Source organism: Xiphophorus couchianus, chromosome 9 (assembly GCF_001444195.1).
Source record: "Xiphophorus couchianus chromosome 9, X_couchianus-1.0, whole genome shotgun sequence".
Taxonomy (NCBI): Eukaryota; Metazoa; Chordata; class Actinopteri; order Cyprinodontiformes; family Poeciliidae; genus Xiphophorus; species Xiphophorus couchianus.
In genome coordinates, this window is record NC_040236.1 from 9,377,029 (window position 1) to 9,398,467 (window position 21,439).

At 40.7% G+C, this 21,439-nt stretch overlaps 1 long non-coding RNA gene across 2 annotated transcripts in view; it reads right to left on the reverse strand.

Moving 5' to 3' along the window:
- Positions 1-17,429, reverse strand: part of LOC114150502 (uncharacterized) — a 60,821-nt gene extending 43,392 nt beyond the window's left edge. Inside the window, exons 1-2 of one of the 2 annotated variants that reach the window (XR_003596763.1) lie at positions 17,174-17,429; positions 11,812-11,965 (exon numbers count right to left, since the gene is read on the reverse strand). This is a non-coding gene — a long non-coding RNA (uncharacterized LOC114150502). Of the gene's footprint in view, positions 1-11,811; positions 11,966-17,010; positions 17,131-17,173 lie in introns of those variants that run through there. The other variant, XR_003596764.1, reaches the window with a different exon arrangement.
- Positions 17,430-21,439: the final 4,010 nt, after the last annotated feature.

A 21,439-nucleotide genomic window follows, 5' to 3' on the forward strand; every position in this document is an offset into this window, starting at 1 on the left:
TATGCTGTCTGGGGCTTCATGCCCCTGGTAGGGTCACCCAAGGCAGACAGGTCCTAGGTGAGGGACCAGACAAAGTGCAGCCCGAAGACCCCAATGATGAGTAAAAACATTGGACTTGGTGTTCCCTCGCCCGGACGCGGGTCACCGGGGCCCCACTCTGGAGCCAGGCCTGGAGGGGGGGCACGATGGCGAGCGTCTGGTGGCCGGGCTTTTACCCATGGAGCCCGGCCGGGCTCAGCCCGAAGAGGAAACATGGGCCCCCCCTCCCATGGGCCCACCACCCGTGGGAGGGGCCAAAGGGGTCGGGTGCACTGTGTGATGGGTGGCGGCCAAGGGAGGGGACCCTGGCGGTCCGATCCTCGGTTGCAGAAACTGGCTCTTGGGACGTGGAATGTCACCTCTCTGGTGGGGAAGGAGCCGGAGCTAGTGCGTGAGGTCGAGAGGTTCCGGCTAGAAATAGTCTGTCTCACCTCGACGCATGGCTCTGGTTCTGGAACCAGTCTCCTTGAGAGGGGCTGGACATACTTCCACTCTGGAGTTGCCCAGGGAGAGAGACGTCGGGCAGGAGTGGGCATACTTGTTGCTCCCCATCTCGGCGCCTGTACGTTGGGGTTCACCCCGGTGAACGAGAGGGTAGCATCCCTCCGCCTACGGGTGGGGGGACGGGTTCTGACTGTCGTTTGTACTTACGGGCCGAACGACAGTTCAGATTACCCACCCTTTTTGGAGTCCTTAGAGGGGGTACTGGAGAGTGCTCCTCCTGGGGACTCCCTTGTTCTGCTGGGGGACTTCAACGCTCACGTGGGCAACGACAGTGAGACCTGGAGGGGCGTGGTTGGGAGGAACGGCCCGCCCGACCTGAACTCGAGCGGTGTTCTGTTGCTGGACTTCTGTGCTTGCCATGGATTGTCCATAACGAACACCATGTTCAAGCATAAGGGTGTCCATATGTGCACTTGGCACCAGGACACCCTAGGTTGTCGGTGCCTGTCGCGGCGGCAACCCTCGAACCCGTTGGTGGACACCTTCGGTGAGGGATGCCGTCAGGCTGAAGAAGGAGTCCTATCGGGCCTTTTTGGCCTGTGGGACTCCGGAAGCAGCTGATGGGTACCGGCGGGCGAAGCGGCATGCGGCTCGGGCGGTTGCTGAGGCAAAAACTCGGGCGTGGGAGGAGTTTGGAGAGGCCATGGAGAAAGACTTCCGCACGGCTTCGAGGCGATTCTGGTCCACCATCCGGCGTCTCAGGGGGGGGAAGCGGTGCAGCACAAACACTGTTTATAGTGGGGATGGTGTGCTGCTGACCTCTACTCGGGACGTTGTGGGTCGGTGGGCAGAGTACTTCGAAGACCTCCTCAATCCCACCAACATGCCTTCCACTGAGGAAGCGGAGCCTGGGGACTCTGGGTTGGGCTTTCCAATCTCTGGGGGCGAGGTCGCCGAGGTGGTTAAAAAGCTCCTCGGTGGCAAGGCCCCGGGGGTGGATGAGATCCGCCCGGAGTTCCTTAAGGCTCTGGATGTTGTAGGGTTGTGTTGGTTGACATGACTCTGCAATATCGCATGGACATCGGGGGCAGTTCCCCTGGATTGGCAGACTGGGGTGGTGGTCCCCCTGTTCAAAAAGGGGGACCGGAGGGTGTGCTCCAATTATAGAGGGGTCACACTCTTAAGCCTCCCTGGCAAGGTCTATTCAGGGGTCCTGGAGAGGAGGGTCCATCGGATAGTCGAACCTCAGATTCAGGAAGAGCAGTGTGGTTTTCGTCCTGGTCGTGGAACACTGGACCAGCTCTACACCCTCGGCAGGGTCCTGGAGGGTGCATGGGAGTTCGCCCAACCAGTCTACATGTGTTTTGTGGACTTGGAGAAGGTGTTCGACCGTGTCCCTCGGGGAGCCCTGTGGGGGGTTCTCCGGGAGTATGGGGTACCGGGCCCTTTGATACGGGCTGTCAGGTCCCTGTATGACCGGTGTCAGAGTCTGGTCCGCATTGCCGGCAGTAAGTCGGGCTCGTTTCCGGTGAAAGTTGGACTCCGCCAGGGCTGCCCTTTGTCACCGATTCTGTTCATCACTTTTATGGACAGAATTTCTAGGCGCAGCCAAGGTGTTGAGGGGATCCGATTTGGTGGCCTTAGGATCTCATCTCTGCTTTTCGCAGACGATGTGGTCCTTTTGGCTTCATCAGATCGTGATCTGCAGCTCTCGCTGGAGCGGTTCGCAGCCGAGTGTGAAGCGGCCGGGATGGGGATCAGTGCCTCCAAATCCGAGGCCATGGTCTTGAGCCGGAAAAGGGTAGAGTGCCTTCTCCGGGTCAGGGGGGGTGTCCTGCCCCAAGTGGAGGAGTTTAAGTATCTCGGGATCTTGTTCACGAATGAGGGAAGAAGGGAGCGGGAGATCGACAGGCGGATTGGCGCAGCGTCTGCTGTGAAGCGGGCGCTGTACCGGTCCGTCATGGTGAAGAGAGAGCTGAGCCAAAAAGCGAAGCTGTCGATTTACCGGTCGATCTACGTTCCCACCCTCATCTATGGTCATGAGCTTTGGGTCATGACCGAAAGAACGAGATCGCGGATACAAGCGGCCGAAATGGGTTTTCTCCGTAGGGTGGCTGGGCTCTCCCTTAGAGATAGGGTGAGAAGCTCAGTCATCCGGGAGGGACTCAGAGTAGAGCCGCTGCTCCTTCACATCGAGAGGAGCCAGTTGAGGTGGCTTGGGCATCTGGTCAGGATGCCTCCTGGACGCCTCCCTGGTGAGGTGTTCCGGGCACGTCCCATCGGGAGGAGGCCCCGGGGAAGACCCAGGACATGCTGGAGAGACTATGTCTCTCGGCTGGCCTGGGAACGCCTCGGGATTCCCCCGGAAGAGCTGGAAGAAGTGGCCGGGGAGAGGGAAGTCTGGGCCTCCCTTCTGAAGCTGCTACCCCCGCGACCCGACCTCGGATAAGCGGAAGAAGATGGATGGATGGATGGATGGATGGATGGAATAGAATGGCAAAGCAGGTTTTTTCTAAAGGCCTAACAGCTAAATTAGGCTTATTGCTTTCTCCTGTGGCCGGAGATGAGATGTCAGGTGTGATGGATGGGACAGACTTTGACAGGTATTTTTTTTGTTGTCGTTGTTGGAGGGTTGCGTCTGACACTTTTCTGGTGCTGAATGGGAGAAGAAACTCCCAGGCCTGCTGAAACTGTATTTTTTGGCCATTCTGTGTCCAACACTCTGTTCCTGATGATTGAAAACTTTGACATCGGTTTCTCCTAAAGTTCTGTCAGCTTAAAGGTAAACGTGTTCTAGAGAATGAAAATGCATGCGTCCAAGATCATGATTTTTTTTTCTATACAGGTATTCAATGATTCCAGAACCTCAGGGTAACTTGTTGACCTCATCATAGCATATTAATCAGTACTGTTAGACATGGCAGTTTTAATGTTATAATTTTGGGTTATTTTGTCTTGTGCTTTGCTTTATTTTAGAATTTATAAGTATTTGCTTTGTATGTTCAGTTCACTCCTTTTGAGATTCTATGTTGGGTTTTTCTTGGTATTTTAGCATTTTATATATGTATTTCTATTCTGCTCCGAGTTGAAGTCTTTAGCTATCTTTGATAGTTACTGGTTTCCTGTTTCTTAACCTGTATCATTTGAGTTTTTGTGTGTTCTTAGGCTTGTATCTCTATTTGTTCTTGCTTCTGCTGATGTATGTGTTCCCAGATCGAAGCCTTTAAAAGACTGTAAAAAGGAAACAGACCCCAAGTTTGCTTTTGTCACACTGAATCCCATCAAAATAAGTTGAAGTCTGTGGAAGCAACCAAACAAATTATGGCAGAGTTCTTGAGGCTTTAAGCTGGCGGTATTATGTAAAATTGACTTTTTTGAGCTTGACATTATGTCATAATGTTATTCCCTCAACAAAAACATACCTGAAGGTTGCTTTGATTCTTTCGTATGTTTGAGAAATCTTTTAATCTACCATGGCAACCATTCAGTTGTGCAAAACGCCTGGGTGGAAATAGCGCTGCCTTCAAGGACCAGCCCTCTCCTCACAGTTTCCCCCTCTTAGCTCCTTCCGACTCGCCAGGAGCAATTAGCAAACACCTGGTGGAACTTCGCACCAGCTAAACTCATCATATGAGCTACTTAGTGCAAAGCTGGTAAAAACGTTGTTAAAGGGCTAACGGGGGAGCAATGTTGTGATGACTTCCAGAAACAGCAGGAGCTTTTAGAGAGACAGAGGCCTATTTTCAATTAATTAAACTGCAAAGTCAAATTTCTTTTAAGTCATAATTGACATACATAGCGTTTTTATTTTTATTTTATTATAACTGAAGGTAACATAGTTACTTGACTATGTTATAAAATGGAATTTTGTGGCTGGAAAACACTCAATACTGGCCCTTTAATACTTTTGTACTTTTCTGGACATTTTAAAGTAATGAGATAGTTACTTGAAATTAAGCTTACCAACGGCCACATTTATAAATGCACAAATTAAAAAGATAATATGACGATAATGCAAAAGAGGGAAACTTTGGTCCATTTGCTTATTTCTTCTAACGTTTATCTTAAATCTGTCTTTTACATTGTCACATGAGTAAAATCACCCTGCAGCTTTTTTTAAAAGTCAATATATTGTATTCAGTCATTGTGCCCTGGGGAGGAGGCATCGCCACTCTGAAAGAGATGCGGTTGGACGGGAGAGGATTTTCATGGTCACAGACCCTGTAAATGTCATTCCGCATCTTGCGAGGACCGTATGATAATTAGGGACCAAAAAACAGTATCAACCCAACGATAATGTTATCCACAGGCGATCCGCTGCGACAACCTTCAGATTTAAATCGAATTTCTCTAACTCCTAACCCCAAAACAGTGTCAGAAGTGGAGATTAAACTGTGAAGCTCTGCGGCTCAAACCACTATGCCCTCTCACTATACGGTCACAAGAATATTCCAGTAATTGCAGTTTGTGGAAGTGGAGACAAGAAAGGCTGGTGGTGGTGTAACTTTCCATGGAAAGCTCTTCAGGAGGAATAGTGTTTCAAAGCACGTTGAGGCTGGACAGCCTGATCCTGGTTAATGTTGGTCATAATTAAATAAAGCAGGAATCAAACCAAACAGGAATCTCAGTAAGGTAACCCAGGAAGGAGCTGGCTTGGGAAGAATTTGAAAATGTTGAGGGTTGATCATGTTTCTGTTTGTGGAGATGTCTTATTAGCAATGGGGGAAAATCAAAGCTAATATTTCTAGATGATTTATTGCCCTTCTCCAGTCTTTTTGGCACAATAAAGTGGTTGGTGTTTTTGTGCTTTGCAAGTTGAGACTTGAGACTATCCAGAGTATATTCTGATTATCTATCAAAACAGATATTGTGTGCTTTGAGATCACTGGTTCCATTAGACATCATGAGAATTTTTCAGTATGTACACTGCAGGACACTGTGCTGAAAAAACTACGCAAATAAAAAAAAAAAGATCACATTATTAAGGATTTATTCATTTTCACATGTATTCATCTGGTACTGTCCTCACTGAGTACTTCTGTGTAGTTATGTACCTGTCTACTTTGCTTTCATCAAACCAGAGTGATAATTATCAGCGGTGCTAATGATTACTGATAATGCAGTTAAAGATAGAACCACTTTTCTAGCTCATACTTTTGAAGAAAAAACAGAGAAACACACACAGACTTTGGCAAACTTTATCCAAAGAGCAAGACTTCCCACCGAGGCTCTACTAGCACTGTGGGTGTCTGTGGCCTGATGCCCTCAGGGCGCAGGCCTATCACTCTCCCTGCAGGGCCTGGCCGGCCCTCGGAGACCCAAGGGTAGGTGCTCCTATAAGCCGTTTTCAGCCATCACCTCTTCTCTGTATTATTGATGAGCACCCTGCCCCGCGGAGCTCTATGACAGCTCCAGCACAACCCATAATTTCTACTAGAATCCACTGGTAAAGAAGATTAATTCCAATGACATTGCCAGACCTTCTTTTCCCACTTGATATTTATATAGACTGCTTAGCCTTATGTTTGCTTAGTACAGAAAAATACAGTTTTAATATAGAGCACCCTGAAAACATGCTCCTTCAATAATTTCATATTATCAAACTGTACAACCACAAACTCCAGTGTATTATAGGGGGGATTTTATCAATAGACCAGCACAATAAACAGCAGACCTGTGTAGTGGAAGGAAAAATGATTCTTGATTTTCTTTAATTTTTAAAATAAATAAAAAAACATGTGCCTTGTATTTGTGTTCAATCCTTTCCACCCTAATACTCTTAAATAAAATCATGTGCCACTTATTGCATCCAATTACATCAACTCAATTTAAATAGTAAGTTTAGTTGTACAGAAAAATACAACTCAAGTTGAGCTACTACATAAATAATCTACTTAAGTAGTAAGTTATTTTAGTTTAAAGCAGTTGTGAGCTGGGCCACCTTCCCAGATGTGGGGTGGAAACAAATAACCCTAAAAATTTTCTCCACCCATGGTCTAAAAAAATTTATTAATAGTTTTTTTATTAACAGTGTGTGATTAAATTAAGTTTGCATTATTTAGACAACATTTTCACCAATTGAATTTCCCTTCAAGCCATGCTTCATGATCCAAGAGAGATCATCTGTTCCCTGCCTGTCTCTGGCCACTGCTTTTGCCTTGTGTGCGAGTAAAGTTTTTTTGGTCTCCCATAATTGACCCTCCTTCTGAATTATATTTTGGATTTTTCCTTTGCCTGAGACCATCCTGTGCATAACTCTGGACTGTTTATAGACGACAAATTATCAGATTGTGGAAGCACTAATCTCTGCTTTCAGATGTCCTTCCTTGCCATCAGCAGATTTTGGCAGGCGCGGTGTAGGCATCTGAAATCCTGTTTTAAACTTATTAAATTATCTGTTTTATTTGAAAAATCTGCTTAATGGAAGAGAACATCAAATACAAAGGTATTTATTTCTCTTGTATGAGAATAAATAAATTGGCAGTGAGATTTAAGAAATCGTGCAGGTGATGTCTACTGGCAGTTTCATTTGTCACAAGAGTTGCCCATTTTTTCACTTGGGCACCTGCCCCCTACTTTGTCTGTGCATGCCACTACCAAGTGGTATTGCTGTTTACTGTTTCGACCTTTCTTAGGATTCTAAGATTTATTTTTGTTTTAATAAGATATAAATCTCATTACAACAAGTTTTTTTTAACCTCATTAAAACAAGATACTGCTCCTGAATTTATTTCCAAGTACTGGCAGTTAAATGCTTCTGAACAAAGGTGGCAAACTTTAGAAAATTATTTCTTAAGTCATGCAAAAAATATAATATAAGTTTCAGATTATAATATGACAGAATGGGTAAAAGATCAAGTAGTAGGGAAACTTCGGCTTTTCCATTTTGCCCAGTTAGCCTGTTTTTCCTGGAAGTGATGGGTGTAAAAAAATCACTGTGGGACAAGGATGGAAACGTTGATTTGCAGCCTACCGTTTTTTCTAATTTTATTCACAAGGAATTTTAGGGTTTCAGCCAAACCCTTAGTATTATAACTTGAGCATATCCAGAAACTTTTAAGAAAAACAGAATGCTGTACTTTGATCTACACAGCAAATGGCAAACAAAAACAACCAAAAATTCAGCAGATTATGTTTTCTTTTATAAAGAATATCTTGCCAATGCATTGCACTGTTCTTCTGTAAAAGAAAGTTAAACTCCATTATAAAGAAGAGTAACCTTGGGAGCAACTAACTGGCAGGGATACTGTAAACATTACCTTTTAAAAGTCATAAATCAATGAGGGTAGACTGTTCATTTTAAATAAATACTGGATTTAGGAAAAAAGGTGGGAGTTTGGGTTGAGTGTGAGGCAAGAGGAGTCAAACTTTAGGCAGAGCATATGGTGGTAAATTGTAACTACAGTGATAAATGTGAAGGTTTAATATCACCGATACAGTAATTGCTGTTTATTGTTTTAATTTGTTCAACACAGAACAATTAATAAAACAAAGAAATGTTTTTTTGTTGAAATGTTTTCTTTTTAATAGAAAAATGAAATGTTTTTCTATTGAACATTTCTCCCGATCCAGACTGTGGATTAGGAGTTCCACAGTCTGGGTTCTACTGGTACAAATTAGTGTCTATTTCATAAAGTTAGAAGACTGAAGGTTTCTTTCTTTTTCTCTTAATCTTTTAGTTGCTCTTTCTCCAAGCTTGTGCACTGCATTTTATCAAAAATATACTTTGTAAATAAGAGAAAAGATTGATTCTGGGCATTAAGTGAAGGTTTGCAGTCTGCAGGTCACTGCAGCCAAGCTCAGCTAATGCCTGTCTTTCTGCTTCCTGCTGCTGCTTATGGGCAGAGAGCCTGAAGACTGGGGCCGTCAGGCCTTTCCTGAGACGCCAGGATCTCTTCCTTTTTGTTGCCCACCCACAATTTCTCTGGCTCCTGCTATCCTCTCCACCACGTCCCGTGATGCTGCCCCAGCATCCCCAGCCAGCAGGCCAGCACGGCTCCTTCAACCAATGTTTTGACAAGTGCTTTAGACATAATGTCACGGGGAACCTGCAGGCTGCCAAAAATGCTAACTAACCATAACACTAATTAGTCAGTTGGAGAATGGGCTTGGAAATTGTAGCCTTAACAGGGTGCAGTACTGGTGGCAGCCATTGTGGGAAGACTTGGCTCTCATCCTGATTGACAGAGGGAAAAGAGACCGTGGACAAAGAGAGAGGAGGGAAGACGTATGGCTGGCCAAAGAGGATTCTTAAGGAATTCATTTCCTCAGTTCACAGACAGCCAGTTGGACAGCAAGGCTTTGACAAGGTGGGTTGGGTTTCTTATAATCTGTCCCCAGTGTGCTCCCGTCTCGCTTATCTCAGGGGCCATCAATGTCAGCATAGCAACCTCTCTTAAAAGTGTTTAATGGTTTCATCACCCATGTTTTGGAGAGATTTTTATAAGAAAAACAAAGTTCTTTCTCAGGTTACTTAGAGGCTCCTTTTTTTATAATCCAACCGGATCTTCTTGAGCCAAAACGTTAGACCTGTCAAAGAAGATAGATACTGTAGCAAAACGTTTTCATCTCAAGCAACATCTCGATTAATTACCTTTTATGGCTTTTAGAACTCCAGTTGGAAAGTATACAAAGTAAAATGGAAAGAAATTAAAGGGTATATTTTATATCTTAAATCCAGAAAACCAAATAATTTTCAAAGTATGAACTATTAAAAGAAAACAATTTTTATGTTTTTTGATGACAAAGTAATTTTAAAGTTCAAGCTTCATGCTAAAATAGACTTTTAGTTTCAACTAGAAAAGGAGGAAACTACTTTATGTGGAATGGTTATTTCATCTGCATTGTACCTTCTAAAAATCTTTCAGGAAAATCACAGAAGGGATGTCTTTTTTTTTTGTTTTGTTTTTAGTAAGGTTTCTTTCTTTAAAACAAAAGACCAAAGGGTGTATTACAACTAAATAGCAACACAAAAAAATTGCTACAAAGTCCATCCATGGATGAAATGTTGATGAGCTTTCTGGAAATAATCAGGCAGGATGTTTTTTTTCCCTGACCCACCATAAACTCTCTTCATAGACACATGAACAAAATACAGTTAATTAACAATATGGTATTACATCATCTTCTTAAGTAAAAAGCAAGAAGTGGTATCTCTTCCTGGTACATAATAGTCTACACAACTCTTAGACAACTTAAAGATTATTGTATAAATCAGTAGACAAGTGATGCCCTACAGAATCGCAAACATCGTTTTAGGAGTTTAATAATCTCCCTGAACCCTACGCCTACATAACAAAGACAGAGATCATCTTCATCTCCAAGTCTTGTCTCCAGGCTTTATAAAAACTTGTTTGGGTCACCAAGAGAGTCTTGGTGCAAGGAGTTCTACACAAGAAATACGCATCATTTGTTTCTATTGGCTCGCTGCAGCCACTGAAGAAAAACAGACAACAATGTTATTTATTAAATTTGTCACAAAATGGGTCAAAAGCTAAGCAAGCAAATATTTTGCATAAAAGTGTCCCATGAAAATGATAAACATGTCAGTGATCCGCATTAGCTTATCCGAAATAAATTACATCACATCGAGCATTTTCTACATTTCAGAACTGGTCATAGATGCAGGATCTGAGGCAGCTGAGATTGTGCATAGTTTTAAGTTCTGTTATATCCAACAACACATGAGGCACATCAGCAGTCAGTGCTGCCGTCTTCAACTTACATGTCACCTTAGTTTCACTTCTGATTACATGAGACAGAGGTTGTTTACGAGATCACAAGATAAGAGTTGCAGACCACAAGTCTTCCAGGAAATGTCCTTTGGGAGCAACATGTGTCATGCGTGTTTTACAGTTTGAACTATTGTTTATTTGGTTTTTTGTTTGTTTGTTTTGGGGTTTTTTTTGTTTTTTGTATTGTTTTTTGTTTTTGCCATGTGAGGCTTTACTACAGATGGATTAAATGGATCATATTTGAATGATTCATCAGCTTACAAGCTTCTACAAAGTTTTTCTCAGGCTTTTGTCTTGTGTCATACTGAGACGTCGACACCTAAAATCCACCAGAATGATGTAAGCTGCATAAGGTCTGATATGTCATAATTACACATTTACAAGTAGAACTGATCACTCAAATACTGAGGTCACATCTTGAAGGACCAAACACTAGTATCATTTTCTTAGGGCTAAGAAACCAAATATAACCATTTTTTGTTTGTTTTTTGTAATTTGTACCACATGATGAGATAGACAAAAGGATTAAACTCATGGCTGAGAGTCAACCCCTCAGTGCAAGATAATGGGAGGATTAATAACAAAGAAGATTTTTTTTTAAAAGCAGGAACCAAAAAGAGCCTCAAAGCTGAAAACAATTAAAGCATTAATGTGTCCAACCCATTGTCTGGTTTGAGTATGGACCAGTAAACAATTCTCTCAGAGGAACAAATGTATACTTCCATCTGTGTATAAAATAGCACAATGGGAAAGGGAAAATATGAAAAATTTGCTTTGTTGTCTGAGCTGGCACAAAATGTTCAGTTTCACTACACAGTTATCTTGAACTTGACAATTACATCATCCTGCTCACATTTACTGTTTCACTCACCAAAGATGCACTTTTGATTCATCTGCAAACTAGATCCAGAATGCAACTAATCACTCCCTGGGAAAGAGTTGGTCTAAATAATAAACTCCCCTCTGTGGCCTCAAAACATTCTTATAGTTATTGTTGTGCAAGAAGGAAAGGCTGAAATAATTTGTTGGATCTGAATGGTTATTTCACCAGAAACTGCAAATGTACTGTAAAAATGGAGGCAAATAGTCTATTTCTTTTCCCAGACATTCGGGTTGGAATGACTTGGATCAGACAGGGACATCTTAGCTATGTTACCAAGATTGTGACAAGGCAGCAAAGCATTGTACAATAGCAGCACTGACAACATTTTAATAATAATAGCTCAAATTTTATGATCATACTTTGCAGAAAATGGGGAAATATGCAGTAAGAAGTTGAAAGATGAGGTGGAAAAAGAACCAAGCAAATTGTCTAAAAACATCCAAACTCCTAGGTCACTTTTTGACCCCACTATCCACTATACCATCCATGTAAGAAAACCCAGGAGGGTTTCACTTTTTATTTAAAAAAAAAAAGCATTTTGACAGGTTTTGGTGTTATCCTTTTTACTGATCAGATTAAACTAGAGCTTTTTGGATAGTCATGTCAGCAATGTTTACAAAAGAAAAAATGAAGCCGTCATAAAAAAGAACACCACACCTACAGTGAAACATGAAGGGGGATTTTGTCTTGTGTTGGGTCTGCTTTGCTTACCTGGCATGGAGAACCTTGAATTTCAGCAGAGCACAATGAAGTCTTATTGACTGCCAAGACTTCATGCAGCCAAACATCCTGCCCAGTGTCAGAAACCTCAACCTCAGCAACAGCTCATGGGTCCAACAGCAGCATAGCAACCCAAAACATACAGCTTAGTCGGAAGAAAAAAAAAAAAAGACATTGGTCAAATTTAATCATATTAAAAATTTGTGGTAACATCTGACATTTGCATTGTGGGCGTTTTTCAAGCTTTTTAAATCTTGAAGGTCTGGAAGTTGGTAGATGCACAAATCTCATTGTAAAGTATTGTGTGAAGACAATGGGTTAAAGGACTAATGTCCCAACAAGATGTAGAAAAATTTTTGTACGTTTAATTTTAGTCACATTGATTACTGGAACAATGTCTTCACAGGTCTGCCTAAAAAGAAAAATCAGACAGCTCTTGTTGATCCAGAACGCTGCTGCTCCTGTTCTCACTGAAACTAGGAAGATGGAGCACATCACCCCAGTTCTAAAGTCCATACACTAGCTCCCTGTTGCTCAGTACTTGTGTTGTTTCCGAGATGTGCAGTTAGGTCTTGTGGTTCTGCTCTGCATCGGAAGAACCCTACCCTCAGAAGCAAATATGGAGAAGCAGCATTCAGCTTCTATGCACCACAAATCTGGAACAAACTTCCAGAAAACTGTGAAATAGCTGAAACACTGAGTTCCTTTAAATCAAGACTAATAAACCACCTGTTTAGAGGAGTTTTCTACCCATAATCACTTAAACACTGGCACTGGCACTCGACAAAATGTAATTGTTGTCACTGGTTTCTCAATTCATGACTATGTGATGCTTTTTATGACTTCTTACTTGTGTGTTTTTATTATGTAAAGCACTTTAAACTGCCTTGTTGCTGAAATGTGTTATACCAATAAACTTGATTGATTAATAGTGAATGCTGCAGATGGTTGTGCCGTGAAATATTGCATTACTGGTAATTTGACTCGTCTATAGTCAAATGGCAAGCCAGATTTGTTTTAAATCTGGAATAAACTATATGGGATGCAACTAAATACTTTTTTTGTTTGTTTCAACTAATTTCAGGTATACCTTTTGTTTATTTGTTGCTGTTAATTGTGGAAAACTACTAACAAATTTCACAAAATCACATACATTGGTTAACAGATGCACACTGTTCACATGAGCGACTAAGCCGAGATTTAATGGTCCCTGAGAAGCAATTTTATATATACTGCAAACAAGTAAAGACCCACACAAGCAGCTCCATGTAACATAGGCTTAATGTCTTTTGGCCTGCTTCTGATCCAGGAGGCCAACAGATGCCTCCCTGTGGGTGTTTTTCTGTAAATACAATTTATATAGCTTCTAATTTATGAGGCTACTCCAAGTAGCCAAAAAAAAGACCTTTGACTTCTATTCCCACAGTTTTTCTCCCCTCCATCAGCAGTTCATTGTAGAGTCCTGTTCATAAATGGTGTACAAGCACAAAACCTATGTAGGAGTTTGTGGAAAGGACAAAAAAACATTGTGAATGGTTTTGACAAACTGTTCTGCTAGAGAAGCAGGATTATTTACATACCACCCCATAAACTGAGCCAGAACATTCTGCTGATATTAGGGCCAGATAGTTTTTCTTAAGCTATTAGACAATATTTCTCTGGCAAAATGAACTGCATCCCTCATTGGATAGAATTAATAAAGGTGACACAGACTGTAGTAAACATGAACAGCCTGGCACCAGATACTGTGAAAAAGTGGCATCCAAAACTTACCCGGCTTACTGTCAGGTTGCATTAATGAAGATGAAAAACTCGCAAAACTAGGTTTAACCAAAGTTTAAGTGCTGCTCACATTTGTCAGTCACTCCCACAGAAGTGACAACTATAAAGTCTTGCTGTTAGATTGAAATCTTGTTGGAAGTAAAAGGTTGTTGTCTATAGTTCAATGGCAAGCCAGATTTGTTTTAAATCTGGAATAAACTATACGATATGCATCTAAATACTTGCAACAAAAATAGTGTTTTGTAAAAAAATTAATAAAAAATAAACAAACTTCAACACATTTATCCTCTCAAGCAGGAAGAACACACTATCCACATTGTTAGGACCCCAGTTCACTTGATGAACTTAGGCAGATCTAGTAAAAAAGTCCTGAGTGGAGATTTACTGACTTTTAATATGGCATGATTATAAACGCCTGACAGGCTGCTGGGAGTATTTCAGAACCTGCTGTCCACTGGGATCTTCAGGCACAACCCTCTTTCAGTTTTATAGATTGCAGTCCAAAAATTAAAAAAAAAACAAAATCCAGTGGGTCAGAGGACTGACTGAGTTTAGTATACTCCAATGGTCTCCATAGTAACCAGAACTCTGTTCAAGATGTGCAGCTGACAATACGCAACATCTGCATGATGGGGGAAATATTAATACAGATGAAAATCTCTGAGGAATGTTATAAGATCCTATTGAATCAGTTCCATGAAAAATTAAAAGTAGTTCCGAAGATAAAAGTAGGTCCAACCCAGTGCTAGCACGGTTTGCATAATAAGCAGGCTAGTGATTGTATGTCAGACTAATAAATGAGATAATTTGGATACTTGGCTTTATCATCTTAACATTACTCCAAGTCTTTCTTTAAGAAGCAACATTTGCAGCAGAGAACTCAGATCTTTGACAAGCGTCCAAAATTCCCAAGCTATAACTTGATTGATCTAAATTTAATAAAAGATAAGAAACATTCGAAGCATGTTTGAGCTAATGTACATTTATTGTTACTTGTTTAAAATGGCATTTCTCCAGACGCTGAAAGAATATGAGTATTATCCTTTGCTTTACTGATCTACCTCCATGTGTTTTTTATTTATTAAAGTGAATACTTTCAAAACTTCCGATGTGATCTTAAATCTTGTTTTCAAACATTCTTCTTTTGTAGTTCAGAAGGTTCTGCGGAGCATAAGACTGATTGATCTGGGTTCCATTTTCTAGGAGAGCCTCCCGGGTTTGCTGTGTTCTCTGATGCTGGCTGGATTTGAAAGCGAAGGAGGCCAACACCAGCTCTCAGAGGGATTTTGCGTCTTGTAGATGGGTGTGAGGAATCCTCCGGGGCTACACTGACCTTTTCGCTCCTTCCAAGTGATTCACAGTGTGGCTGTCGACACCTCCTACTCATTTCTATTTCTCCTGATCTTTTGCCATCTTTCTCCCATTGGTGGGAAGTTCAGTCCACATCCTTCTCCACAGAAAGTATCCATCTATAAAGATGTGTGTACACACACCCGAATCACAAAAATCACATGAGCGCCATCACAAACATGTGCTCTGAAGAGCACTTTTTTGATCCACAAATTAAAACAGAAAATAATCTAAATATTATGTTCCCCGTTATAAATGAGAAACAAACTAATGAACCACACTAGAAAATGACAGTTTTAATTCTGTTTTCTTAATCTTCCCAGCAGCTGGGAAGCAAAAATCAACCCCAAGTCACCTCAATTTCTTCCCTCAAAGCATGAGAAGATTTTGCAGACTTACTGAAAATTACTGGTTGAATTAAAAGCCCATTTAATCTGAAAACATAGAGACCGTGAAAGAGGCAAAATATTAGCACAAAAGCTCTCTTTAGGCTTATAGCTACTCCTACAACCAGCACGAGCTTACATTGCTTTATTGTCTCAATAAAATAGGTTTTTTTTCATGCCTCAGCATTTCTATTAATTTCTCTTCTTGTCTTTTGATAGATTGTTTTCGTCAGAGAGGAGATAAACACGCATCATTGCATTTTTACTCCCCAAAACTTTTTTGGACTTCTGATTACTTTTATTTTCATTTATTTGTTTTTCACAGCAGCACATTTCCCAGAACAGATTCTGGGCGCTCATCCTAACCAGCAAATCTGTTTGTTTAATTACTCACCCTGTATATTAAAATAGCTGCAACACTATCATACATGCTAACTCATCTTCACCCACAGTGAGGCATATTTCTACTGAGTCACACCGCTCATGCTGACCGACACACCCACACAAACCTACCTTAGATGCTGGACGAACACACATATACACTGTATATACATTGTGTAGAGCAGGATTAACTGTTCATGACTTGGAGTCTTTTGTTGTTACAAAGTCAAGTTGAAACTCTACTTGCTGAAATAATGTGGTTAAAATTGTTGATGCATTGACCAGACTTTGCCATTTCAAAATGTTATTTAAGTTATATGGTGCAAAAATGTGTAATGCACTTTAAAGTACATTTCTTCAGATTTTATTATTACGTGATCATCCAAAGTTTTCTTTCACAAAACACCCTCTCTGACCCACACACACGCACACGTTCGGAAATACCACTAGCCCTCACGACATAAACCAGATGCACTGCAACAATGTGTTTCATAAGGAACCGGAATGGCTGGCGGTGGATGAAAAGCAAAACCTCTTTTTTATCTGCAGGGAGCACAGCAGCTGTTACAACAAAGCATGTAATGAACTCAAGTGGCTGAAATTAATAAGAACAACAAGCACCAGCAAATTTCTACAATTTTCTCATTAAGGCTACTGTACCGTTAGCCCTGAGGCCTTCATTCTCAAATTTACATGATGAAAAATCCTCAGTCCATTTTAGCTCATGCTCTTCATTCTATGTGCTGAAAGAAATTATATAATTTCCTTTTTGTAGTTGTTCTTCCTCTCTTATCTTCTTTTTTCTTTACTTTAATCAGCTAAAAACAGTGATCCAATAAGAAACCTTATTTTGAAGGAAACTGCTAAAGCTACAAGAATAGATCCTTTATTTAAACTCATTAGCAGACATTGAAAAGGTTTGTAAGACAAAATTATTTGAAAAAATCCTTCATACTCCTCTAACCTCTTTGCATTTTGTAATGGTATAACCACAAACTTTGTTGGCCTACAACAAAACAGAATCCATAAAAGACAACTTACAGACAACACAAACTACACATTTCCCATTACCTCGACAGTTATTTGTATCCTCAAAACAAATTATAACAAAACAAAGAATACTAATGCAAAAAAAGAAGAAGCAAACATAAACATGCAAAGCAAACGAATCATCAACAAAATAGCAAAACAAAACATGCAAGCAAATGACAACTTAAACCTGCATGCAAAGGGAACAACATCAAACAGCAAGTAAATATGCAACGAAATAACAAAAAGATAAAGGACTCACCATGAGCGGAGTGAGCCCTTGCCTAAATAAAATTAAGTTGTTAATTGGGCAGTTGACAACCCAGCTGTAAAAGACAGGAAGCAGAAGGACTGGGACAAAACAACAATGACTCCTTCAGGAGGAGGCGGCGGCTCTGACGTGGCTGCGCACGTGCGCTACGTACCTGCAGGGCCAGGTGCGCGCACCAGGGGGTGGGAGCCGCGGACAATTCGCGGCCAAGGCCCGCAACAAGCCAACTGCAGTCCAGATCCCAAGACAGGTATGACTGCAAAGAACTGGAACAAAATCCAGACAAAAGGAAAACCACAACACACTAATCTGGAAACGATGAACGCAGCGTTTGGGGAAGACACGCTGAGAATGAGATATTTTGGGATTCTACAGCACGGCGTCACCACAAAGCTCAGTAGAGATCGTATGTGTGGGTGCGTGTGCACGGATGCGTAATACACACCTGGAATTAAAGGCTATGTTGGTGCCACCCACCACTCACCTTAAAGGTGAACCTGGACCAACATGCCATACAGGAGGAGACACGGCAAATATGTGCTCAGACGGTGGCAGAAAACGAGCACTGAACATGAATCTAAACACTCTCTATACTGTATATAATATAAAAAAAAACAATGTGGAATTTTTCTTTAATTCACTATTGTGGATTAATGTGTTTTATCACATGAAATCATACACTGAGGTAAGAACAATGTGTGTTAAAACATTCATAAAGAATTAATACTTTTGCAAGGAACTTAAAAGTCAGGCTGCACATTTTAAAAAAGGAAACCAACAAATGTATAACTGAGTGTGTTTTAATGTTCAGTGCGTGGCATAATGTTTTTTGTGGTTTGCATTTCTGCCTCCAAGCAAAAGTATCTTATTTATTTTATTTATTTGCTTAATGTTGTTTTTTTTATCAGGGGGAAAAAAGAGCTTTCTAAAGATCTGCCCTTATATTTCAGTTTGAGAACAAATGCAGGAAGAGTAAAATACCTTCCTCCAACAAAGTCATTCTAAAACTACATGAGAAAAGATGGTTAATGACCCACAATTCTGGAGGGTACAGGGTGATGCACATGTTTCACTCCATTACTTGCTTCTGGTTCTGCCTGATATGGCCTTTCTGTGGCAGATGTCTTTTTTTCTGCCTTCTCACATTTTACTGCAATTTCAATGTGTTTTGTTTAGGATCACTGCCCTTGGCACTTAGGTTTCAAGTTGAGCTGTGCTGTTCTTGATGTTGGCATTAGGTACAGAAAAAATTAACAGTGCTTGAAGGGAGATGTATATAGCCTCTTAAAAGACGTACTGTGCTTTGCACACTTTCACTCACTCTTTAATGTCTTTAAATATTCCTAGTAGAAGAAAAGAGACTACAAATAGAAAAGAAGCAAAAGTCCTAGACGTATGGCTTTGATTTACATTAGGCCCTTTTTACTCAGATAACCTTAATTAAAATCCAGTTCTGTGTGAGTGTGAACTCTTGTTACTCATAAGTCACAGTAAGCAATTTATTGATGTATATATCTGTCCATCCTAGCAGGTTTAGGGGAGCTGGTGCCTTTCTCCAGCAGTCACTGGACAAGAAGCAGCATACATCCTGGATAGGATGTGAATAATTTCATCTCAGACAAGTACACCAACACCGGAGCACCACAGGTATGTGTGGTAAGTCCACTTCTGTGCACCCTAAAGCCACACATCTATCACGGTTGGTGAAGGTGGAGACAAGAGAGAGCCAAAATATAAGTCATAATATAAGTCAAATTGATTGATTGATTGATTAACGTTTCTCTCATCATTTGACATACTTATTATTACACATATAAACATATAACTTAACTATGATCCCCCACCTAAATCCCCTTTGATATTTAAAAAATTGTTACTGGTTACTAAGAATGTTTAATGCATTACATTACATTTTATTCCACATTTTTTTACAATAACATAGGGTACTTTTTTTTTCATTTTAACACCAAGTGTATTTTGTACCTGAACTGAAGCTGTTTTTATAATCCAGACTCCCAGTGGAATCAGACAGCAAGCCCCCTTTCCTCCCACATACACACCCAAACACAAATTTTCTTTTTGGCCTCACTCTGAGACTCATTCGCCCCACCAAATCCAGTCTGTCCAATCGATTAGCCATCCCTCCGCGTGCGCCTCTCTAGTGTTGGAGCTGTGAGAGACCGCTGTGCTTCCCACCTGTTCCGTGGAGATAGGCCGTCCCGACGCTTGTTACAGCAAATTAACGTCCAAGATGTACAGCAAAAGCGACATGTGATAATGTGTGAAAGTCTTAATGAATTCATGCCAGGGGCTTTCTGTTGCTCCTTCATTAGTGAGGAGTTTTGTCCCTGTAAAAGAAGCAGTTCATGACAAAAAAAAAAAAAGCAGAGCAGCATTCATCTGAGAGGAACTGATAAGACACAGGAAGCTGAGCTTACCAACTGAGACCACTGTGTTCTCCCAAGTGCTCCTAATTGTGAGACACATCCTTTGGTTCAGAAAAATTGTAGCGGTTGGGTGCTACTGTGATGATGCTTCTGGAAAGTTTATATTAAAGGTGACGTTCTTTAAATATTTTATTTTATTAAAAAACCCACAAACAAATAAGAGAAATGATTTCAATTGTGCACTGAAGGAATAAGGAAATCTAACACCAACAAACAAAGCTAATCAATAACTGTCTCAAACCAATTCATAAGTAACTGACATATTTTTGTGTAATATCTGTTGCTGCTGACCTATTGACAGGTTACAAAATAACTACTTTTTTTAATTTCAAGAGTTGTTTTTTTTTTATAAAAAATAACAGCATCAAGTACAAACTCCAGTTAGAGGGCACGTTGTAGTGGCATTTCTTTGTCTATAATTTCAAAGTAAATGGCCAAATTTCATAAAACATGATGAGAGGGTGGAACATATAATAAAGGAAACCATGAGGAACTAGTACTGGGTTCTGGAAGTTTAGGGGTAAGTTGTTAACAGAGAGCCATCTCCTCAAGTGTAGCCTTCAATGATTTTAATGGATTTTTCTCCTTGTGATATTCAGATATGTCTGGTTAATGGCCAATAACTAATATGGTAAATGCTGTGCAGTTTATGTATGGAATAAGTAGTGCAGCAATATTTGGAATACAATAAAAATAAGAATCTATTGGCCTCTAAATCCAGCTGCAAAGCATCCCAGGTGGACATGCTCTCAGTATTTACTGGAACTGAGTCAGAAACAAAGAATCTGAACTTCAACAGAATTATTTTTTTATTGCTGCTAAAAGAAGTTTTGGCAAAGATGTTCATATTTCACAAGAAAGGCTCTCTGTTGGTTTGCAACAGACGTTTTACACAGCTTGTCATTTTTGGTGTGAATTTGTCACAATAAAATTAACAACTTTCATCACTCCCAGTCTAACATATGCAAACTATTACAAATGAAAGTAGGTTACAGCTTATCATTGTTTAAATTGAAATCACCGCTATACACTCTATACATTTCATTAAACACACCACAGTTACATAATATAAAGCAAATAAAGTCAATCTCTGTTTGCCTTTTCATGTGAAATTTAAGTTTCCTTGGCAGACATTAGGCTAAGCAAAGGAAGTCGACAAGACCCACAAGGAACACTGTTGTCTGAATTTGCAGGTGTCTTGTGGACAGCAGAGCAGCAGCAAGTCTCCACTTCCAGCAAAGACAAACAGTTTATATTATCAGTAGTCTATTAGCAACATGAATAGTGTTTCATTAATAATATGCTGCTTCCTGTGGTCGAGTGTGGATTCTGAGAGATTTTTTCGCACCAGTAATCTTTGCTTTGTCAAAAATGTCAAAAACATCTGACAAAATGACCCTGAGGACTTAAACAAATCTGCAGCGACGGGGCTGAGCATTGGAGGTGAGTTTTGACTGGCCAGTGGACAGAACAAACCCACAGCAGTATTAGATAGACGAGAGGGAATGCATTCCCTCCTGCAGCTTTCTGCTGTTTATCTTTGGGAACCTTCATGAAACCTTGAAATGTTTTTAGAAATACAGGCTCTTGCCAGAGTGTTCATACATTTTAATGTTTTGCAGCAACAAAGTTTAATTTGTCTCTACAAAACAGCTCTAGCTCAGTTGGACTGAATGGAGAAAATCTGTGAATTGTAGTTTCCTACAATTTATCACAAGCCAAGTCTTAAAATTTGCTCATTTGGGACTCAACTACTCACACTAGATTTTAACTAGGGGTGCCAATAGGAACCTCACTGTGCTGCATGTACAGTTAAGTTTGTAGGAAACTTCAGGGGTGTAAATATTTTTTTACAAGTCACTCTATAGAATATTAAAATATTTATATAAGGTCAGTGATTTTATTTTAGTTATCCAATAGAATTAAAGAGTGCAATTAATTGCAGCAAAACATTTCAATAGGAGAGACTAAGA